Genomic DNA, 5,729 nt, shown 5'->3' with positions numbered 1-5,729 from the left:
CAGCAAGCATTGCATGCACGCCCCCGCCGCGCCATTTAATCGTCCATTCAATAACTAAACTATGTACAATAAATAAAAACAAAGTCGTCTTTGGCAATAATTGCAAATCACAAAACACAGGAGTCTTGCCGAGAGTCCAAAGCTGGCCGCTACCACTGTCTATGTTAGAAATGCATGCCCCACTACATCATACCTACAACAAAAAATATAGAAAAGCGTTAAAATAAAAATAAATGCAAAATAGGTGTACAAAACATGCAAAACTTTTGTGTGTTAATAATAAATAAACTATAAAATACTAATAATTTCTATAAAGGAAGGGAAGAAAGAACCAGTAACAAAAGATGCATGCTTGAAAAGTAAATAAACATAAATGAAATGTGGAGCGAACTATGTTTACATTTTATTTCTAACTAATTTATAAACAAACATCTATAGACACATAATCAACATATGTATGGCCACGCGGCCACACGACGAAGCCAATGTCATGCGAACTGTGCGAGGAACTTGTACGACCAAAGTGCTATACCACAGTTGACATACTATTATAGTACTCGTTTCATCACAACATTATGTACACACAATTAATTATTGGTATTTTTATATTTGCTAATAATTTTTTCCACATCATTAACTTTTATTTTACCTTCTTAACAAGTTTAACCTTAATTTCCTTCTAGATATACTATTTTACGAATGTTGTGCGTAACCAACGACATCAAACTTATACATAATTAGTGTTATTAGAATCTCTTTGTATACAAAACAAACAGTCCAAATGCATATTATTATTTTTGGCATGTAATTACACAGAATGGTTTTAAGAAAAATAGATAAAATCTCGATTTGGCCCACTTATCATACAACTGTGTAAGTTTTGCTGTATTTTCCTCTTTTGAATGTTAGTTTGACAGAATGCAGGAATTTATATTAAGGCGCTAATGTTTAAATTAAGGACGCTTTGTCTCCGTGGCATGTCATTTCTTAAGTTCTCCAAGTACAATCTCATGGAGTTCTAGTTCTAGTTTAGTACATAATCCGTCTGATTGTGGGCAAATTGCCGGGCCGTGACTTACATTGGCGTGCGGCGATGTGGGGCTGACCGCCGGGGCGTGCTTGTTGCGGTCGGCGGTCGCGGCGGTCACGGCGGGCGCGGTGGGTGCGGGGGGCGCGGCGGGCGTGGGCGGCAGGTTGATGGTGTTAGCCTTGGCGTGTGGGCGCTGAGAGCGCGCGCGCATTTCGGCCGCCATGCGCCCGCCCACGCACGGGGGCACGCTCTCCGTCTTGCGTAGCGCGCTCCACCCCTCACCCATACTATAGGGATGGGAATAGGACCATTTTAAATGAAAAAAAAATAAAAGGGGTTAATCGGGCTAGCCAGCTCTACTCTGTACGTGTTTGTTGTGTAACATGTCTGGTAACATTGATGATATGCCTGTGTGGAAATTGTTTTTGAATAGTATTGATTTTGAAATACTCTTTCGTGTAAATAGATATAATGTTGTATGACCACTGTTTACAAACGATGGTTGGCTGGACATAGAACAATTTAGTAATTGTCGTACAGATGGTGTATGTTACAACAGTAGGTAAGTAGTTGCCGCTGTTGTGTAAGAGTTAGTGTGGCCAATAGATGGCTTGTGAAGCTCTGCTCAGTGGCCGCTGAACTGTTGCTGAAGCTGGCCCCCAAAAATAAAAATACAAAAGAACTAAATCAAATAAAGAATAATAAGCATGCGGGATGAGAAGCAGTAAATCAAAAGCATTTTTGATTCACATTTATTGAGTACTCATTTAACATATATTATATAATAAATAGGGTTACACAGCGTACATAATAACTTATTACATATATGTACAAAAGATTGAAATTGGTTATATACAGGCCGGATAACATATTATAACTTATGGCGAAATCATATCCGCCTTTATATTTTAAATGGAGTACAAACTATGGAAACCTATACCATAAGGAAAGGAAGAAGTGCGATATATTTGTTGTTGCCAGTCAACGGTGCTGCGGGGCCGTTCATCAATAAAGAAGGGTGGGGAGGCGGGGGTTTGATCGACAAGAAACTTTCTTTGTCTCATCGCAACACTTAGCTTGAAGTGAACTAACGCTCCTATACCTTTTTACCCCATTTTACGAAATATTTTAAGGGCTTTTTTAATCTTACATGTTATAATGTTAAGGTAACAAAATTAAGAAATTGTATGCATAAAAATCATCAAATTCACCCTTATATAATGGATGAATGGCCCCTTTTACAATTTATATATTTTTCTTGTAAACATTTGCTAGTTTTATTGGTAAGTAAATTCTACAATCATTAAGTTAGTTTGTGAAATAGTTTCAATCGTTGATTTTTTTGTAGGATATTTTTAATGAAACAAGACACAGTAACAAGATGTTTGTTATTTTGTTTATTACAGGATTAGATAAGATTTCGAGGTGTTACAGCTAATTTTTATTTTTTTCTAATACAGAGGTTATTATAGGAGCTCGCTAAAATATATGATATAATTGAAATGTTTATTGATCAGAACAATTGGAAAGCAATTAAACGTTTACATAAAGAAAGCTGTTAGGAAGCACTTATCGTAGACACAACAACAGGCCAATCTAGTTGTTATTTACGCACAAACACTTAAGCCTAGTGTTACAGGTTATTAAATGGTGTTACTTAGTACAGTTTGCTATAAATTTCGCGTTGCCTTAATTATTGAGATTAATATTGAGCACTATACGAAATCGATTGCAACCTGGTAGGTATATGGCGTGAGAGATTACAACGCCCATTCACAAACGTATCAATATTTTATTATATTATGGGCTAAGGCTAGTTATTGTATAAAATAGAGACAACACTGAATTCTAACTCTATATTACAACTATTTGTGTGAGGCTTCTTCGAGTTGTGTATATTATTCCTTTGACTTAAGCTGATCTTTCACGGCTCGACCGCGGCGGGTCGTTGTGGACCTGTGCGGACCTGTGCGAATCTGTGCGGGCCGGAGGTGGGCTGAGGTGGAATCGAGGGCGGGCCGGCTACGGTCGGGCCCCGCTGATCTATCTACATCCTGACTTAAATCAAAGTTTGTTCACCTACTGACTACGGAGCGGATGCGCTCAATCTGATTCATAAAGCGCGGTTACAAGATGCCTTACCATATGCATGCGTATATTATACGAATGAACGAAGTTACGTACACTACGAGAACTATTATAAATGGAATCATGTAAAACTAATTTATTATTTATTTAAAAAAAAAAACTTACATTCGACTATTTACAATCCATTTGAAATCAGTGCGAAAGCTTTAAATCCCATGTCTATAACTACGTCCAGTATTGTATTGTGTAAATGCAATATCCGAGAGAGATAGTGAGATCGACTATGCTATGATTATATTAAACGTGAAGTAAAATATCTAAATATTTGAAATTATTGATTATTAGGCTAACATGCAATATTTCTACACCTCGACTCGGTACACAAAATCTCTCGCCGCTCAACGCTCCACTCACTCTGTCCAGTCTTTTTCGATTCCTTCTCATATCAAACTTACGTCGATAATTCGATGTCCTACTGACAACACGCCTGCATATAACTAGCTTAAGATTATTTCCATAATAATATAATAACTACGACTACAATCTTACAAGTATTATGAGATAAAACATATAAGTGAATAACTAGTAGTGTATACCTATTTACTTAAAATATTATCTTAAAGCCAAAAAGCATATGCAATATGCAACATATTCAGACGGCTATATCATAAAAAGCTGGATAATATTTCGTTGCCAACGTGTCGACACGAGTGTGTCCCCTCGCCAGCCGCCAGCCGCCAGCCGACGGCAGCCATCCTTTTAACGAGGATGTGCCCTCTATTAACGTTTGTGCGTACGTTCGGTACACGAACTAATACAGAGAACTTTTGTCAGTTCGTGACGCGTGCGTGTGCCGCAGCGATACGCAGGTCACGATGGTTCTGCCCTTACAATGTACTATATTACTTTGTCACTGAGTATTCTTACTTGGCAATAGTATTCTAATATAGATTACCCAAACTGACTAGCCCAACACTTAACACTGGCGACGGGCGCCTCCTCTGTTATAATTTGGAATAACTTATTAACATACTGAACTAACACAATAAAACTAAAGTGATAACATCAAATGCGACTGAGTTTCGCGGGCACACACAGTGCACACACCGACCATCCTTTACACACGTCTAGGTCTAAGAGTCCATTCGCACTAGCGTTCAAACTAACTACATGAATATATTGCTCATATAATTTACCGCGTACCTAAATGTAGGATGACCTAGAGGAGCGCTATCATCCACACTATTATTGTTACATAGAACACATGCAATTTGTAAATGTCACACACGCCTTGCGGCCCTACCTCGCCCCTCTACGACTTGGTCGAATCATAAATAAATGTATAATTAATAAATGTTACCTAACCTATCAATTCCGAGTAGCTCTCACTAAAACATATTAAAATACTAATGTATAATATTAAGGCAAAAATTGCTTGAGGCAATTGGCAGTACGTTGTTACTTATTTAGATTAATTACAAAAACGCTGCTTACAGACAATACAAATGATATGGTTGATATCGTTCTATTGGATGTCGGAGATTGATAATAATCATATCTGTACTTCAATTATAATTTGTATAAAACGTTACAAACACACATTGAGTTATGTTTAGTGGACGTGGACGCTACGACAGTTTGTGTGAATGTTTGCGAGTGTGCTTGCATGAATGTAAAGACAATATACATCATAACAACAACCTGTCATATGAAGAAATATTTTTATGTGAATTGCATCGTATTGTGAAGGTAACTTTCTCTTGGTGCTTGTGCACTAAATGTGACATTTGTGTATTTGTATCTGTATGGACATGTAGTGAAGAAGACACTGACGCATGGCTACAACAGTGCGCCGCCGGGCTGACGTCGCTGGTTGCAGAGTGTCGACATCACGGCGTATTGTTACATCTTTTTTTATATATAAACTTAACATACTACTCGGCAATGGCAAAATAATTGGACATATATTCAAACTCGGTTAATTTTAGTAGAATTTCTAACCACATATATAAGGTAGATAAACCGTTTACAAATACTTAGTATATATATAACCGACACAATATAAAATATCAAAACCATGATACAATAATAAGTAAAAGACTTGTCTCTAACTAACACGTGTTAATAATTTCGATACAAAAGGACGCCAATAACATTTGTTAGTTAAGTTAGAACAAGCGCACAGGGCAGAGAACATCAGAACAAAAATAAACAAAAGGAATAAAAGGGGAACTCCGTGAGCTATGGTAAAGTCGTGATGCTATTGTTGCTATGGTCTTCGGTGTGCGCGCGCGTTTACAGACGTAAATATTTAAACCTGCAATATAAATGACATTACATCATAGTGTGCACACACCGCACTACACGTCGGCTTCCAGTACACTGCAGCTGGACTGGTGGACATCTCATTGCTCATTGCAGTCTAGTTTTACTGACATGTCTTGGTATAACTCGTTAAAGTATAGATTCATATTGCAGCAGTAGTTACTTTACATTTAAATTTCCCAGATTGCCAAGATTGTTGTGCGACAGTAGTGGGAGGTAGAGGGAGGTAGTGGCAGAGAGCGGGCTCGCATTGGCCCATACGTATTAGGTAGAGAGAGAGAGAGAG

This window comes from Papilio polytes, unplaced genomic scaffold, assembly GCF_000836215.1.
Source record: "Papilio polytes unplaced genomic scaffold, Ppol_1.0 DF824358.1, whole genome shotgun sequence".
Lineage (NCBI taxonomy): Eukaryota > Metazoa > Arthropoda > Insecta > Lepidoptera > Papilionidae > Papilio > Papilio polytes.
This window is presented reverse-complemented; position numbering follows the sequence as displayed.